The sequence below is a fragment of the Cynocephalus volans genome, chromosome 5 (assembly GCF_027409185.1).
Source record: "Cynocephalus volans isolate mCynVol1 chromosome 5, mCynVol1.pri, whole genome shotgun sequence".
Classification (NCBI taxonomy): domain Eukaryota; kingdom Metazoa; phylum Chordata; class Mammalia; order Dermoptera; family Cynocephalidae; genus Cynocephalus; species Cynocephalus volans.
In genome coordinates, this window is record NC_084464.1 from 7,906,857 (window position 1) to 7,926,064 (window position 19,208).

Below are 19,208 nucleotides of genomic sequence, written 5' to 3' on the forward strand. Positions count from 1 at the left end.
GAGGCCATGGGGTTATCAGGGAAGGTGCTCTCTTAGATCAGAGAGCCAGCTCATTCTGTCCTGAGCTCTGAGCCAGTGTAGGGTTGGCTGAAGGGTGGGTTCTTAGCCTGAGTCTGAATCCTGACTTTACCACTTATTAGCTATGAAAATTTTAAAAACCTCCTGAGCCTCTGTCCCTTCACCTGCAAACCAGGAATAAAAATACCCACATCACAGGATCATTGTGAGCATTAGATTACATACGTGTGTCCAAAGCTTAGCGCAGAGCCTGGCATACAGGAAATGCTTGACAAGCATAGCCTTATTCTTAGGAAGGTTTTGTTTTTTTGGTTATAGCGAGTTGAAATTTGGCTCCTTATATTTCTTATGTTTTTCCTGATTGTTGTTAAGTATTCGTTGAGCCCCCAATGTATGCAGTGCTTGGTTCCAAGGTCTGGGCACAGTGTTCTCCCAGGAGCACACAGTCCAGCAGGGGAAACAGACCAGGGCAGCAGTGATTCCAGTTCAGTGGGATGAGGCGGTGGGCTCCAGAGGAGGGAGAACAGGGGAGCGCTGCTGCCTCCGCCTGGGGGTGTGTGTGGGTGGCTCTTGAGCTGAGCCTTGGGAAAGAGAAGGAGAAAGCCAGGGCACGAGGCAGCTGGAAAAGCATACACAAAGGCTAGAGAGTAGGAGAGATCCTGGGCTTCTGGGGAGCTGCAGGTGGTGGCACTTGGGGCGGGCTGTGACATGAGGCTGCAGGAGACTTAGGGACTGCAGTCGGCATAGGTGTTTGCAGATTGCTTGCTATGTTCTGGACATATGGGCTTTGTGTCTCATTTATTCCTTGCAACAGGGCTGTGAGGTAGGTACTGTTATCACCTTTACCTGCCAGATGAGGAAACAGAGACAGAGGAAGTGACTTGCCTAAGGTCACACAGCTCATATACCTCAGAGCTGGGGTTTGAGCTCTGCTGCTTTCTTTCCAGTGTGGCATAGTGCCCTGGACTAAGATAGTGGCTATGGGGATGGAGGAAGGTGGATTGTCTGAGAGACTGGTAAGTAGACTTGACAGGACTGGGTGACTGTCTGCAAGTCTCCTGGAGGCAGGAACAGTAGTGGTGGTGGAGGTTGTGGGGAGGATGATTCTGTTGTCCTGTAAACTGTGTGCCCTCCAGGCCTCGTTTGGAAGAGACCCTCTGAAATGCCCTGTTCCTCTTAGTCTGCCAAGAGGATATAAATAGCTCCTTGCTGGCCCTGTGCCGTCTTCTAGGCTGCAATTTAACCTCTGGGTGCTGAGGACGTGTATAAATAGATTCCAGCCTGGAGCTATCCTGGTAACCTGGGCTCCTTCACGCAACGGACACTGTCCTTGTCCGAGAGGACTGTCGGGAAGCAGGGGTAGTGGGGCTCCCCCACCTCAAGGCTGTCTTCGGGGCATGGGGAGGTGCACTCGGCAGGCTGCCCCTCTCACCTGGCTGGGGAGTGCGCACTGTCTTTAGGCAACGTGGATGAACAGGTCTGGGTTTTGATTCTTGGCTCCTTGGAACTGTCCCGCAGCTTCTTTTAAACTCTCTGTAGGATCTGTTTGGCTGATGTTTTTAGCAAATTATCTCTAAATGGCAGCAAATAATTTTTGGCGTAGGAGTAAGTAGACTGTGTGGTTTCCAGGTCTTCAACTTCTTTTAAAGGAGAGATCTTTAATATCTGGAAATTATATGCAGAGTTTTGTGTGTATTTTCTAGAGAGAAACTCATTGTGTTCATTAGACTCTCCTTGAATGCGTTCCTTGATCTCCCAAGGCTTAAGAAGCTCTGCCTTCTCCAGATGACCAACTTGGATGGGCTCTCTGGAGAAGGGTTTTGAATCTGCTTCCTGGCTCAGCAGCACAGAGGGCTGTGGTTGATGAGTGACACCTGCCACAGGCATGGGAGGGCAGAACGGACACCCTGCTGGAACCCAGCCAGTCATTCTGCGCCCGTGGATTGCCTATAGCATGAGGAATAGAGGTCTCGTGACTATTCCTTTATTAATTTCACAACGATTTATTGACTGTCTGCTTTGGGCCAGGCATAGTTTTGGGGTTGGTGAGTTGATGAAGAAGTAGAGAAAGGTCCCTGCCCCCATGGCACTTAGAATCTAATGACAGGACACTGTGTTTTTGCCTCTGCAGTGGTTGGAGAGCCACACCATCATTAGAGGATGGCATTTCCACTTGGGTTCTCCTGATACCTGATTCTACTCTGCTGTCTGCTAGGTCTTCCTGGGATCACTCTGGTAGCATCAGAGAGCAGCCTCTTCTTGGGGGAGATGAGCCACAGACAAATAGATTTTGCTCACGGGTCTGCTTGGCCTTGAGCAGAGGTCTCAGTCCAGCAACCGCATCTGGCATCAGAGCAGAGCTATACCTAGGAGTGACAGGGGATAAAGAAGTCACCACCTTCTGGAAGAAAACCTAACCACCAGTGTTGGCACTGGAGGGAGACTCTCTCTGTGGGGAGGGGCTGTGGGATCCTTAGCTCTGCTGGAGACCCTGAGATCCAGCCTCCTCTTGAGGATTCCATACTGGCTCCCTTTGCTGCTCTCAGCAGGGCCCTGCTCACCCCTGAAATCTGGGCCCTTAACTCTGGAAGTGACCCTTCCTGGAATTTCCTGTGGCATGTTGAGACAAGACTGGAATGTTGAATATCACTTTACTAAAGGCTCTGGGGAAATAAACACAAAGAGAAGCTCCAACCTACATGTCTAATTTACAAGATGTGGTTTATGCATCTTCCTGTATGGCCACGACATGCATATGGGCATGGCTACATGAAGCATCTTTCACCTTCCCATGCAGGCTGCTCTGGAGGCATCCCAGCTCCACAAAGCTCCCACCTAAGGCAGGTGAGCTGCAGCCCCTGCCACAGCCCACGTGGAGCTGAGCTTGAGGACCCAGTTCACCTCTGGGTAGATGGGGAGGAATGACCCATTCGAGGAGATGTGACTTTTGCAGAGAGTATCAATACATGCCAGAGGCCCCACCTTCACTTGGGCTCATGTGGGGCAGGAACGCTTTCAGCTTTGCTGGTCTTACACTTACTGTGGGCTCCTGGATTGCTTCTTTTTCCACACTTTGACGTGGGCTCTCTCCTTGCCTGGGGCCAGATCACACAGGGCCTTGCAGGCCATGGCCAGGACTTTGGACTTCTGGGTACAGTTGGAAAGGAGCATCTGAAGCCAGGTAGTGAGTGACCTAATGAAAGTTATGGTATAAAAGGATCACTGTGGTGACTGTGCAATAAAGGGGAGGTGGCAGAAATGATCGCAGAGAGGCCAGGAGGCGGTTATTTTGGTGTCACCAGATCAGAGATGGTGGCCATGTGGAGAGAGACGAGTGGGTGAATTGGAGATATTTTGGAGATGGGAATGATAAACCTTGAGCTTGGGAATGAGGGCGATGGAGGAACTCGAGGTGACTCACAGGTTTCTGACTTGAGCATTTCGGAGGTGCATGTGCCATTGGCTAAGATAGTGAGGACTTTGGAGAGATAGATCAGGAATTCCATTCCGGGCATGTTAAGTTCAAGATGCTTTGGAGACATTTGTATCTGGTGCTCGACTGGAGTTATAAATTAAGGAGTCATTAGCATTTTTATGATGTTTAAAGCCAGAGAAATGGTCAGGATCCTCTGAGGCAGAGTCCATGTGAGAGGGAGTGCGGGAATGTGCCTGGCACCCCCTGAATGCGCGTAAGTGTGGGGTGTTGTCATGACGGTGCCTAGGAGTCCAAAGAACAGGCTCTGGAAAACAGGGAGTAGATGGCTGTGCCAGAGCTGTTGAGGGGCCCGGACGGCTGAGAACACACAGGTAACTGCTGGATTTGGGAACGTGGAAGGGCCTTGGTGACTCTTGCATGGCAGTTTTGAGGAAGTGGTGATTACAAAAACCTGATCAGTGCTAAAGACATGTTCCTGTCGTGGACAGTCCCAGGTGCGCCTCCTGGTACTCTGCAGGGCCACAGACACAGCTATAGCGTGGACATCACGGACTCGCTGGTCTCTGGTGCTGGCTCCGTATACTGCACTATGATCCAGACCCTGGAACATCCCGCCTGGGCTTGGAGGGGCCAAGGTACAGTTTCCACTGACTCGGCTTCTCCTGCTCTGGCCAAAAGCATCTTTGAGATGTGAAGCCTGAAAGAGAGACAGCTCCTGGGCTGCCCAGAGGAGCCTTGCTTTAGAACAGGCTTAGAACAGTGCGCAGGTGGAGGCAGAGGCACTCCGGGGCTCCCGCGGTGGGATTGCTGGCCGAGGTGTTTTGGGGCTGGAATGTGACTTTCCCTGTGGCCAGCCTCAGGATGTACTTTGCCTTCCCGGGTCAGATCCCCAGAGGTGAGGCAGCCCTGCCCCCATTCTTGTGAAGTAACATGAACCTTGGTATCCTGGAGCCAGCGTGAGCTCCAGGGCCCTTGCGGGGGCTCCTTTTGGAAGACTCAGAGACCCCGTGTGGTAGCCCTGTTATCTCAGGGTCTCTGAGCTTGGTGAGCATTGCAGACCACCGCTGGCACCTTCCTGCCTGGAGTAGGACTGGGATGTTGAGTTGTGCACAGAGGAGCAGCAAGGTATCTATCTGTTGCTCCTCTAGAGTGGGAGGAAACTTTGGGATAGCTGCTCCCACCTTGCCTGACTCAGGACACATGGCCTCAGTCTGGCAGGAGTGCTCCTGAGCACAGTGTGATCCTTCCTTCTCTGTGCCCATGCGGGTTGTGCTGAGCACCGTGACGTGCTCAGGAAAAGCACCCGGAGCAGAGGACGAGCTGCAGTCACTTGGCCCTGGTTTCAGAGCCATGCTTCAGTGGTGGCTTGAGTTTGGTCACGTTCTTTAATGTTGCAGTGCCTCTGCTTTCCTTGTGAAAATAAGGACAGTGCCACCCCCATGGAAGCTTTGTAGCCCATTCAGCACAACTGTTGGGGACCTCTATTTCCAGGTGCCAAGCAACTGGGATGCTGAGATAAAACAGATCTGCCTTCAGGAGCCCACGGGCAAGTCCTGGCTGCGAGGCTGGCCCCCATGGGCTAGGAGGTGCTGTCTATGCCGAGTTTGAAGGAGTGGGAGGCCTGGACAAGGAGGTGGCCCTTCTATTCCTTGTAGAGGGAATGTGTGTAAAAAAGGGGGAGCCCAGGAGAGGCCAGGGGGAACCAGCTTATACATCCCTGTACACTTTTCAAGGAGTTTGGTTTTCTCCAGAAGACAATGGGGAGCCATGAAGTATTTTAAGCATGAGAGTGACATGATCTAATTGGTATTTTAGAAAGATCCCTTTGGCTTCTGTGTACAAATAGGTTAGAGGAGAGGGATGCGGGGTACAGGGTGTCCTGTGACGAGACCGCATCGTGATGGGGCTTGAGGTAAGGACAAGGCAGAGGGTTAGTGCGGAGGGGCCAGATCGGTGGGACACATCAGAGACCTCCAGGGGTCAGTTTCGTGGACGTGTTGGTTGTGCACAGTGAAGGGGAGGAGCCCAGGAGGATGCCATGGCCTCTGGCCTGGTGGCCATCTGGCGGGTGGTACCATTTCCTGGGAGAAGGGTGGAGGAGGAGGAGGTCTGGGGCATAGACTGAGGATGTGTGGGTTTCAAATTTGTAGTTTGCAAGCCTTTGGAATGCACAGGTGTAAATGTCAAATACAAAAATATTTGTATATCTGGGAGTTCAGGAGAGAGACAGGGCTTGGAATCAAGATTATTTGTATATCTGGGAGTTCAGGAGATAGACAGGGCTTGGAATCAAGATTATGGGATTAGGGTTAATAATGCGTGAAGAACAGCAAGCATCGCCCAGCACATAGGCACGTGGTAAACACCAGCTCCTTCAAAGAGCACCTAAGCTCATTTGGGGAGGCAGGGCTCACCCGTGTGAACCGCTGACTATGAAGAGGAGGCTGTTTAGTTAGGTGTTGCAGCGATTAAACTGCTTGCTGCAGGCGTTTGGGGAAGGGGAGCGCTGTGGCTGGAGAGCTGGAAGGGGTCCTGCAGCTGGGGCGGAAGGAGGGGCATCCTGGGGCAGAAGCTTTGGAGAGAAGGAAGGGGTCAGGAGTAGGAAGCAGGACAGAGCATGGCTTGTCCCAGGCAGGGAGGATGAGACCAGAACAGAAGGTGCCAGCTGTGGGGGGAGTTTGTGGGGGACAGTGGGGTTGGGGGGAGTGTGAGAGGCTGGAGCTTTGAGGTGCCCTGGGAGGTGCCGAGCAGACAGGACCTCCTTCCTGGCTGACCCCATCTCCAGCAGGCCCAGGGGTCTGTAAACTTGTTGCTGAACTAGAGAACGAAACAGAGTCAGGTGAAAAGGGGTTAGTAGTTATACTAAATCCTGATACCACCCCTGCGATAACTAACTGTTATCTTGTTGGAAAGTAGGATGATTTGCTTTGTTAGGTAGGAAGTTCCCCATCCTCAGAGATGCAGAAGCAGAGGCAGGGGGCCTCCTTGTCCCCATCAGATGAGTGTCAGGTCAGATGGCCTTTTTAGGTCCCTCTGAACCAGTGTGACTCAGCGTCCTCGGGCAAGGGAAGGGAATAGATTGTGTGATCCAGGAGACTTCCCCCACCTGTCCCTGTCCTCTCCCCTCTCCCCCCTCCCCCCTTCTCTTCTTTTTCTCTCCTCCTTTCTCTCATTCCTTCCTAATTCTCGAAATGAAATTCATTTTCCCATTTTTGCAGGTTATAAAAGCGATATGTGCTCGCTCATTAGAAAAAATAATTCAGGCAAGACAGAAAGGCATACCTAAGGAAAGTAGAAATCACCCCCAATCCTAGCACCCCGAAATAAGCCGTGGCTAGCATGTTGGAGATTAGACACTTTCAGCCTTCTTTTTTTCCTTGTGCATACACATATTTTAATAGAAATGGTGTCATGCATACGTGCTATTTTATAAGCTGTTTTTTTTCCCCAATACATTGTTAACATTTTTCCATCTCAGCACACATAGGTTTACTGTTTTTTTGGTCTAGTTTTCCCTCATGGGTTGTGTCCCTGTGGACGGCTCGAGCAGTTTGTCTTTGCACACTCATGTGTTGACTCTTATCATTCAAGAAACACGTGTCTGGATCGGAGCTTGCCAGGTGGTAGGGGACAGCCATAGCCTAGGCTTTCCAGGGGGAAGGGGATACTCAGGCAATGGGCCCCTGAGAGCTCTTGGGTCCCCGACTGGGACTTGCCCAATGTGAAGCGGAGAACAGGGAGCTGGAATGAACCAGCTGTCTTCACAGCAGGTGGGGCGTGTTTCTGGGTAGTTTCCATTTGTGGCTTGGGCTCTCTGCTTGGGGGTGTCATTAAGGAGAGTGATCTGTTTCCCTATAACTTCTTAAGGCAACGCCTGGGCAAGGACCGTAATAGAACCAATGAATTTTAGACTGGAATATGCAGAGGCCTCTTTAGCAACCATCCAAAGACTCCAGGAACGATGATGCCCAAAGTGGAAAGTTTTGGGAACTGGCATGTGTGTTGGCATCATTAAAACATCAGCTGGCTGGCAAGAGAGTTGCAGAGTGTTGTTGGCAAGGCTGCGCCTCGAAGGTCTGGGGTGGCAGATTTCCTCCACTCAGTTCTCTTAAGTGTTTTGTTTCTCTGGGAGAGTTTTAAATAAACCAAGCAGGGATCATTGCCTGCTCCTTGCTAATCCTCCTCTAGCTCCAGCAGGGATGATTGGAAATCCCTACAAAATCAACATGTAGTAGCTACCAAGTGGCTGCCAGTGAGCTCATAAGACTTGGGGGCTGCAGCCGGGGGAATTAGGGTGCGACTTCCCCTGCAGGTGGGAAGAGGTTAGAACTGTGCGTGGATGGGGGTGGGCCGTGATCTCCAGCAGCTGGGCGGGGTAGGAAGAAAGCTGGTATGAGGGAACAGATCTGGGATGCTCCCCACCCGTCACCTCCTTCCCCTGGCTGGGACTTGTGCATAGAAGCCCAGGGAGAAGGCGGTGGGGGCACCTCCTCTGCCTGTTTCTGCAGATCCCTGGTCAGGAGCACACTCTCCTTTTGCAGGCTCATTGTCTTCCTGTTGCTTTCTTTTGGGCATGTGCCATTAAGGAGGTTGGGCCAGTATGGGGTCCTCAGAGAGAGTACCCGTTGGAGCACCTGCAGCTGGTGGGGAAGGGTGGGCCTCCACTCAGCTGGCTGTCTGTGCCCTGGACAGCCCCGCCGCTGGCCTGCGCACCCTGCCTTGTCCCCTGCATGTGTCTGAAGGAGAACTGGCGTGGAGGAGAGTCCCTGGTGTGTATACCGAGGGGGCAGGCACGGGTGGGAGGAGGTGTCTCTGTCTTGAGTGTGCATCAGTCTTATTCATGATGGGATGAAGGTGGGCCAACTGGAAGGGTGGCAACTACGGGACTAGGGAAGCCAATGTTGTGCCTAAAAATGTGGCTGACGAAGCCCCAAGGATCTGTGATTTCACCTTGAAATAGAGGTAGAGGAGCTCTTAAACATTGTTCCAACAAAATTTCATTTTATAGATGGAGAAGCTGAAGCCCAGAGAGGTAAAGTGGTTTTCCTAAAGTCACACAGCTCAGGAGTGGCAGGATCCAGACAAAAGATCAGTTTTGCCTCCCCAGGCAGTGCCCCACTCTTGAGACAGCTTGGCCTGGTCGAGGGTGAACGGGACAGTGAGAATAAACCTGGGCCCCAGACTTGGGAGATGTAACATCCCTGACCCTCTGTTTTCTTTTGAAAAAGAATGGACAGAATCGAGTCTGTCCTGTCCACTTCACAAGGTTATTGTAGAAAATGAGAGAATAGCCGTGAAGTTACTTGGAATGTTGCAAAGTTTAAAAACAGGATGCTCCCAGCACCAGTGCTGGCCTGCAGACTGGCTCTGTTCCAGCGGGAAAAAGGTAGGCCAGCCATGGGCTGTTGGTTGGAGCCCCCCAGAAGAGTCCAGGGCAGCATGGCCTGGGTGGCTTCATGCTTAGGTACATGCAGAGCCCTGGAGATGGCTTTTGGTGTCTAACTGTGGGCAGAACATCTACGACCAGTTGGGTCTTGGGCTAGCCTGTGCCTGGTAAAGGGGAAACTGCCTCTGCTTCCTTCCCTTTCCTTGCAGGTCTTTCCCAGTGAGCCCGGCAGACTGTCCTGAGCCCCCTCCCTCCTGCCAGCAGCACAGGTGGTCCACGGCTCGCTGAAGGCAGGGCAGGAAGGGGTGGGGTGTCGGGGAGACCATCAGTTGGGGTCTGCAGTCCAGAGCCCTCCCCTTTATTCCTAAGGGCTCCAGTCTGCACAGTCCTGTCCCCCGTCCCTGCCTCCCCTTTGGATCAACCTCCCAGAGGTCGATGGCAGGAAGGAGGGGGGAGAAACAGAAGTGATGATGACTGTGATTTTTTTTCTTTCTTCTGTCGGAGCCTGGGGAGGGTGGTTGTTTTGCTTCCTGGATCTCGGCAGAGAATTCTGTGCCAGACAATCATCTCGGCGTTTTCATTGCTTTCTGATGCTCCTCTAACGGCGCGGGGTCGGCTATTAAATGGTCATCAAACCTCAGACTCTGTCCCATCAGTAGTCATAAATTTGGGGAGATAAAAGCCATCAGTTTTCCATTATAGCTGAAAGCGATACTGTAGATAGCTATTTTCTGAATGCTGCAGATAGATGTATTTTAACTAGAGCAGCTTTCCAGCAGCCCCCAGCCCGGCCTCAGGCCTGCTGGGCCTGGCGTAACCTGCCAGGTGGTTAAAATGGAGGAGGGGCGAGAGCTTTCTCTCCCTTCCTCCCCTCTCTCCTTGGATGATCGATCGAGCAAATCCTCAGGCTTGGGGTGCTGGGTGGAGGCCTTGGAGGTGGGACTATGGGTTTCTACCCTTTTTTCTAACCAGATACTGTGTATAAGTGCAGGGAGTTGGAATCCACTCATTCTAATGAGAAATGCCCCTCCTCTGCCCGATCTTGGGCTTTGGGCAGGCCAGGGGCCAGGCACAGGGCAGGTGCCTGCTGATCTGCGGGGAGCTTGCGAAGGCCAGGGAGGTCCAGGCCTGCAGGCTGGGTCAGTGTGGAACAGGAACGGCCGCAGCCCAAGCGAGCTGGATGCCTGGGATGCAGAACGCTGGGAGCTTGGCTGCTCCTGATAAACGGTGCCCGGTAGCTCCTCACAAACGAGCAGGCTATTTGGAAATGGATTTTGCAATCAAACAGCCCGGCAGTGAGCAGGCATCAAATAAGTCCCCAGAATGAACTTTTCAAAGCACTCAAACCCCAGGGACCTCCTGACTCTGGTGCCAGAAGAATCTGGGGTCTAAGACCCATACCCTGACCCCCGGCGTTGGCTCCCACGTCTGCAGCTGCCTTTCCTGCAACCCCTCCTGGGCTCTATTTCTCCTGCTTCTGGAGTTCTCACAGGGACAAGTCCCTTCCCTGGAATGTCCTCCTGACTCAGCGGGAGGCACACATTCATCGTAGATGACCCTTTGTGGTCACCACCTCTGGGAAGCTTCTCTTTTCCAATAAGGTGTGTCCTCCGTTTCCTGTGCCCCAATGCCTCTTTGTTCCAACCCCTATCAGAGCTGTTCTTTGGATGCTTTGCAGTTGCTGTGTGTGGAATTTGCTCCACAATACTCTGGGGTCAGTTCACATTTCCCGATTTTTCCAGATCAGCTGCAAGTTCCCTCTCCCCAGCCTGGCTAGCGGGAAATGCTGCCCCTGCCTGTGGCCTGCAGGATCCCGGCTCACAGGGCTAACAGGCAGGGGCTGATCTTCAGTCTGTGGCTTGCTCCTCCTGGCAGCCTCACAGGGGACTCCCGGGTGGGCACTCTGTCCTGGGTGGACTTATGTGCCCCACGGCTCTAAATTCCACTGACCCCAGACTTGCCCAGAGACCCCCATCCACCCAGACACTTCCCTCAAGACCAGGCGCTCCCTGCTCAGCCGCTCCCAGCACCCCTCATCTGGGCCTAGAGAAGTGGAGCCTGGGGGTTGCCTTTCCCTCCTGCCCTGCTGGCTGCTCCACTCAGCAAGGCCTGGGCATCTCCAGCTTTTGGCTTCTGAAAACAAGCCCTCTTCTTAGTGGCAGGGACCCCCAGGCTTCCCAGCCTCGAAATCCTGCTCGCCCCCTGGAAGGGGCATGGGGGGGGCAGGAGGAAGGGAAGACACCTCTGGTCTGTTTCTTTCTTTGTCCCCCTGATGTGCCTTCAGGAAGGGAAAATCCAGCTTCTTCTCCTGCACATTCTCCTGTAGGTGGCACTCCTTGTGGTGACACCGTGAGCTGGCCTGGTGGCTTGTTCCTTCACCTCCGCATGTGGCCCAGGGCCTGCCGTGATGCAGGGTTGCAGTAAAGACGCGTGGAGTTCTCGGATGCTCCTTGTCTCCTTCAACAGATGTTGGAGACGGCACCTTAACCTTTTCTTGATGACACAGTATTGTTCTCGACCCAGTTAAGCTGTACACATGCTGTGGTGGTGCCTTCAGGTGCTACCGACTTACACAGCACCTCTTACCCCTATGCTGATGAGACCTGACGCTGTGACTTTTGAGTCACTGTCGGCTGCTTTTCTGGTATTTCTGTCTCCTTCACTGTGTTTGCTGAAGATTCTGTGTGCCCCTGGGAGCTTCTTTCTGCCACCCTTTCTCCTTTGCTGGTTTCCCGTGGGACAGACAGCCCCATGACTGAGTTTGTTAGAATCGTGCGTGCCCTCGGAGCCATGCGACTTTGAGTGGAGGGAGAGGGAGTTCTTGCAGGAGGGAAATGCACAGACTTTGTGCTCTCTGTTCAGGCGACTGCCTTGTTCTTGGCAGGCTGCCACATGAATGACCTACAAGTGTGTGGTTGTGGCAGAGCCCTTTTAGATTAAAAATGTGTATTTTAAGGTGACATTGGACAAGGGACAAGAGAGCGTGCTTAGGCTTTTTGGAGTTAGAGTTGGCCACTGAGGTGGGTGAGGATAGTGGACTTCCAGAGATTCCTCTCTGTTTCTCTGCAAAAGGACATGAGCAAATCCTCATTGTCCCCAGCTTCCTTTGATGACCTGTCCCAATGTAATTTTACCCTGTCTTTTTGGACTAGGATCCAGGAATTTGGATGAGGATGGTTTTGGTCTCAGTGGGTGGAGTCGTGGCACCAGCACAGAACTTTGACTCTGAAATAATAGAATAATGTATTATAATAATAATGAATAATATAATTAATGCTCTGTATTAATTTTGTTTCTCTTACTTATAAAAAATATGTGCAACTGGGTGATTTATAAAGAAAACAAAATTTATTGCTTACAGTTTCTGAGGCTGGGAAGTCCAAAGTCTATCTGGTGGTGGCAGCAACAACCCAGGGGTCTCACATTGCAAGCTGGTGCAAGCAGCGAGAGCAGAGACAGAGAGAACAGAGAGACAGACTCTTCTCTCTCTTCTCTTAAAGCTCTCAGAACCATGCCCTGACCACCATTTTTAATTCATTCACTATGGTGTGGTCCTTCAATCTAATCACCTCAAGGCCCCACCTTTCAATTATCATGATAGAATTTCCCATCCTTTCAACACAGTGGGGGCAAAGTTTCTAATACATAAAACTTGGGGGACACAACTCAAGCTTAAGGGAGTTTTGGGGGGACATAATTCAATCCACTACATGCCCCATGAGAGCTTCCTGCTGGAAGGCCCTTTTCACATATGAAGTGCAAGCTGCGTTAGTGTCTGCTGCATAGAGAGGGAAAGAGCCCTGCCAGGGACCCTGGTCCTGTCCCTAAATCTGCCCCATCTTGCTATGAAAACCTCAGGGAATGCTTTTAACCTATTGAGGTTTTCTCCTTTATCTGATGACAAAGGAAACAAATAATACTTGTCTCAAATTTTGTGCTTCCTATAAACTATGACTTGCTGGAATTTGGGGGAGGGGAGGAGGGAATTTACATGGGCTTAGTGCGCCCATGAAGTTCCTGCCACCCAGGCAGGTGGAAAAGCCTTTGCATTTTGTTGCCATTCTGCAAGTCCTGGGGTTCTTTTAAGTTTGCATGGGAATATGCAGACAGTGTGTTTGTGAGTGTTGCACGTGCACGTGTGTGTGAATGTATGCACGTGTGTGCACGTGTGTGTGTGAGAACTATCCTGGGAGACCGGCATGGAGCACTCTGCTTTGTATGCGAGGCTCGCTCTGGAACGCAGAGAAAGGTGAAAGAGGGACCTCTGGTCAGCCACTTGCCCCTCTGGGCAGCAACGTCTTCATTTCCATTGTGAGGGGCTGGGCTGACTGTTCTCGAAGGTTCTCTGAGAACCCAGGAAATGCCTTAACAACCCTTCCCCCACCTGCCAGGAGAGGCCTGTGGGGGTCTGCCCTGTGGCTCTGCCTCCTCCTTGGGTCCTCTGGGGTGGGGTAGCTGTGATGGGTCACCTCTGCAGAGTATCCTGGGCTCTGCATCTCTCCTTTTAGGTCTTGCAGGTCTGAGGGCAAGTCTGTGTAGTGTTTGGGCTTCCCAGGCCCAGAAACTTGGGAGCCAGGCAGGCCAGGGTAGGATGTGGCTTCTTCGTTCCCAAGGGCTGCAAGAGCAGGGAGGAGAAAGTCATTCTCTGGTGACTGTGCCCAGGGTGGCAAAGGCCTTTGCGCGTGGCGGCAGGAGGAAGGAGAGACTCGGTGTGCAGATTCTTTGGGCTGTGAGTGTGTGTTCATCAGAGGGTGCGTGAGTGAATGAGGGTGTGTGTAGGCTTGTGAGGGGGATTTTCCATGTGAGCACGGCTGGGTGTATTTGTGGATTTTGACAACATGCTGTCCCCAGAGTGTTTCTGAATTGTAGGTGTTGCTTCTGCGAGGAAATCGCCGTCTTCGTCAATGATAATGAAGCCCAGTTTCTCCAGGGGTGCGAGAAGAGAACATCTGTAAGTGGGAGGAGAGGCAGGCAGGCCTGGCAGGCCCCTCATCTCCAGAGACATTCTTTCCCTTGGGGATCTTAACGCCACTCCCTGTGGGCCTGAAGGGGACGGGACAGCCCTACTCCCCTGTGACACTCAAGCTCCACTGGGAACACCCGTCCCCATCCACTTTCTAATACCCCACGGCACAGCCGGGACCAGGCTCAGAGGTTTATTGCTGCTAAATAAAGGCCTGGGGGAGGCAGGAGATAAACAGAGAGTAATCTGTGCTGTCTGGGCTGTCTCATTTCATGTGTTTTCATGAGGCCGGCTTGCTCTCTGGGGCTGGCAGGGTCTGTCCTCCTCTAGTCTTGATCTGCCCCGTGTGGCAGGCACCACCATGGAGTCTGCCACTCGGTCACAGACCCTTGGCTGTCCAGACCTGGCAGCAAGGCTGCTGGAGGGGACCTTCCCCTCTGCACAGTGGTGCTAAGGTAACACTTGAGCTGTTGTATGTTAGGCACTGTCACCGTGTTAGGAATTTTCATCCAACCTCTCATACCATTTACAGACCTTTGAGGTAGGCACTCTTATGATTTCTCTGTGTTCAGATCTGAAAACTGAGGACTTGCCCAAGGTCACATGGCTAGCAAGGTGGGTTATGCTGCAGTCTCCAGATGTGGTCTGCGGACCCCACATCTCAATCCATAGCAGTGCTTATGAAAATGCTAATTCCTGGGTCCCTCCTAAAACCTGTGGAAAGAGGACTCCTGTGTGTGGAGCCCAGGAAGCCAGTTTTCCCGCTCTCTGGGTGACTTTCTTTATGGTGAGGGCTGAGAATCACTGCACGCAGGCATGCCCTGCCCAGTGCTGGGGCCAGTGCCCGGAATCAGCTGCATAGTGGCCCCTGGAGCAGGGCCCAGGACAGGAGCCTGACAAAGTGATTTACTTCCCACTATCCACCTGTGGGGAAGTGTTTACTTGCCAGTGGCTTCCACGTCTCTTTGTTTTCTAGATCTCTTCCAATGGTGGACAGAGAGTCAGGCCGCCGAAGGTCATGGGCAGGCGGATCTCGCAGGCGGCCCGCGCGCTGCCACAGTGGGATCCCCTGGTGCTCAGAGACGTCCTGGGGCAGCCGCCCGAGAACACCTCCGAGCCGGCCGGCGGCGGCCTGCCCACCCGGCCTGGGGCTGGCCCGCCGTCCTTCCTCTGCCCCTCCACCTACACCAGGAGGATGCCCGTCTCCCTGACGCGCGCCCCAAACGCCGCCTCGTTCTCTGGATTCACCTGCTCACCCCGGAGCTCACACGCCCGCTTGCACTCGTAAGTTTCTACTACAGAAAACCTGGGGAGTACAAGTCAAGCCTCAATGAGTTTGGGGGGACACAATTCAATCCACTACGCTTTCCCCCTACCCGAACCCAAACCCTAACCCTAACCCTAACCCTAACCCTATACCTAACCCTAACCCTTACTCTAAACCTAATCCAAACCATAGCCCTAACCATAACCCTAACCCTAACTCGAACCCAAAACCTAACCCTAACCCTAACACTAAACCTAACCCAAACCCAAACCCTAAACCTAACCCTAACTCGAACCCGAAACCTAAACCAAACTCGAACCTGAAACCGAACCCGAACCCAAACCCTAATCCTAACCCTAAAACTAAACTGAACCCGAACCCTAACCCTAACCCTAACTCTAAACCAAATCCAAATCCAAACCCTAACCCTAACCTTAACCCTAACCCTAACCCTACCCCAACCCGAAACTGAACTTGAACCTGAACCCTAACCGTAACACCAACCCTAAGACTAAGCCTAAGCCTAAGCCTAAGCCTAACCCTAACTCTAAACCGAACCCTAACAGTAAACCTAACCCAAACCCTAACCCTAACCCTAACCCTATAACTAACCCGAGCCCGAACCCTAAACTGAACTCGAACCCGAGCCCAAACCCTAACCCAAACCGTAACCTTAACCCTAACCCTAACCCTAACCCTAACCCGAACCCTGACCCGAACCCAAACCCTAACCCGAACCCTGACCCGAACCCAAACCCTAACCCGAACCCCAACTCTAACCGGGTTTCAAAACCTGCCTAGGTCTCCCCTAGGGACAGTCAATTCATTTCTGAGATACTTTTGTTTTTGTAGTTGATTAGTGTCTAAAATGCAGGAGACAAATATTTTTCAGAATATGAAACCTAGACCAAATTCTTTATCAAAAGTTCTACGAATTCATATGTATATTATTAATGACAATCCTGATTACATAGCTAATTAATATCACAATTTCAACCCTAGGGCATAAGTCACAACAGATGCCAAAAACACAGCCCAAAGGAGTTCTGAATTATCAGTGGCTAGTTACATGGGTGAAGTCACAAATTCCACAATAGCAAATTTCTGAAATTAATTTTCCCAACACCATTGCTAGGTAGATATTATTATTCATTATTTATTTTACTATTCATTATTTATTTATGACAGTTAAAGAAACTAAGGCTCTGAGAAGTTAATATGTTAAACTAACCGAGGTAGAAAAGGTGAGCCTGGAATTTGAATTTTGCCTATCTGATTTCCAAGGTTTTGAGCTCTACACTGCACTGTGTTAACCTAACATTCCGTTCCTCCCTACTATCTGGCCTCCCATGCACATGTATTGATTCCAGCTGACAAGTGTGATCCAGACTGTATGCTTTTGTCCATTTTTTTATTGTTGTTCTAATAATTCCTGTTTATCTTTTAAGCTCATCCTAGTCTTTGCCTGCTTAAGACAGTCTTCATTTAGCTACTAAGTTCCCATTTTATACAGTACCACGAACTCTACTACTCCTATCACAATTCTAATCAAGTAAAAAGTTATGTGATTGGATGTTGTCTACCTCCACCACCTCCACCACCTCCAGTTCAAGTTCCCTAAAGGGAAGAACCTTGATCAGAGTAGGTGTTCTGACATTTGTTGAATGAATAAAGGAGTGAATGAACAAACGAAGGAGCAAACCTCACTCAAGCAAGTTGTTTCCAATGTCAATTTTTCTGTCACTTCTGCTTAATCTAAAATTTTGATGTGTACATTTCGAACACTGATCGTATGACTTTACTCTGATCCTGATTTCTGACTACAACCTTGCTCTAGTGTTGGCATTTCTGGACCTGCATTGTATCCTGAATATCATATATATAGCTCCTTCATCTTAACTGGAAGAAAATAAACTTTCTCATGTCATGATCAGTGTCATTGAATTAATGGGGGAAAAAGGATTAGAGGGTATCCATCTCTAGGGTTTCTCCTTAGATACAACTCTCCCCAAAAAGAATATAAGAAAAGATATTTGCTTCTTGAGCTGTAGGGGTATAAAAGGGGTGATCCTTTTTCTCTCCATTATAAAAAGTCATGCCTGATGCCCCTATAACAAAAGACAGGTCAACGAAAAAAAAGCTTAAATTTATTACATGCACATAGGCATACAGGGTGAGGGGGGCATAAAAAACATGAAAATTCAAAGAACCAGATGGTTGACACTGAAATACACTCTTCATCTGAGGTAGGGGGGCTGTAAATGAATGGGGCCCCAAACCAGACAATGGTTTGTAAATGATTCTCTTTGGGTGCTAAATGGGACCAAAGGACAAACAATAGCTTGTGGACAAGTTATGGAAAGGTAAGGGTGGTTACCTCATTGTGAACAAAGGTTGTTTTATTATGCAGATAAAGCCTCCCAGGTCATCTCTGAGAGCTGCCCTCAGGAGAATAGATGAAAAGTCTGTCTGGGTGTGGTGACAACTCCCAGTCTCTTCCCTGCTGGTTAATAACTCCTGGTTATTTGATGAGATTCCTAGAGAGGAGGTCTTAAGGCAAATGCATTTCTTTTGGAAAGAAGTTCTCTCGGTCACGTAAGGAAATTCTAGAGTCCCTCTTGGTGTTTCAGGAAGAAAAGGATCGGAGAGACAGGGAGGATGGGGAAAGCTCAGAGAGAGACACTGAGGCTCCTTTAGTTCAGTGTGTTAGAGGACCATGTTTTGAGTCATCGTTTTCTGCACGCCAACAAACCCAACACCTTTTGAGAAATCTATCTATTCTACAGATCAAGAGAAATGCAGTGAGAGGGAAAATACCTCACATAAAATCTTCAAAGCGCTGCTCTCTCAATGGGTCAATGTCTCGTAGGTTATTTAACCTTAATGAAAGACAAAGACCAGGTGAAATTTTCTATTTAGAGAAAATACGCTACCCAATTCCTTATGTGGGGGAACAGGGCACAAAGTGAGTCCCATTTTTTTCTCCAATTTTATTTTTAAACTACTTCATAAATATCTAAAAGCTATGAAAACAATACTGTGTATTAAATATAACGCAGAGTTGTTACTTTTGATCCTGTCAGCACACGCATTATATAAAAACAAAAGGTTTTTAACATTTTCAAATTCTTGCAAATCTGTGCTTGCCTTACTCATTTTACTAACTACCTTGTAACTACAGGCTGTGATTTGCAACAATGCTTAGAATAAGCTGTTTTATTAGTTCAGTGACCTGGTAAGAGTGTATATATATATATATATATATATGAAGCATATACATGAGAATATTTATGATGGTGATTAATTATAGAGGACGGCATCTGAGAAGCATGTAAGTGAAAAAGTGAATAAGAGATTCCATTACTAACATTCCTCTGTGAAGTGGGTGGTAAAGAGAGAGCAGAACAATGGAATGCAGGGAAGTTGGGTCGGACAAGTGATAAATCAGTCCAGGAAAAATAGAGAAGGAATTATTATAAGCATTAAGCTACCATTCTAACACGATGAATGAACAATAATAACACCACATTTGTAATTATAATGATGTCCTTATAAATTATAGAGCAATTCAGAAAGCAGCACTTTTATATTTTGAAATAAACATTGACGGTATATCCCCAACAATAATGAAAAGGGTGCATATTAAGCCTCAATGGAATCTGAAGTCCTAAAATACATATATAAAATAAATATAAAATATTTATATTCATAGAAGGCAGGAAGTATTCTTCCCTTTTCTGTAAGACAAAGAATCATTGTGTTGAATTTCCTTAAGTCGTGTATAATTCACTTGCTCCTTTATCTCTGGATGTCAGCTAGGAAGCTCTGACAATGACACTGTACATAGAGTAAAACAACCAAGACCTGGACAAACATCTCAGATTTCTCGTGAATGGAGTGGGTAGTGTGATGATTTTGCTCACAGCCTTGTCGCTTTCAGGTTATCTTTTATCTTCCCTCCTACTTTCTAAGCTCCTTGAAAACTGGATCCTCTTTGTGTTTGTATTTCCTATGATGCTGCTGATAATGCCATGTGCATGGTAGACATTTGGTCCTTTTTCTAGAAGACTGCTTTTAGAGGCAGACCTGCTTTGTGCTTTAGAACAAGAGTTGGAAGAATCATACTGGAAAAAGAAAA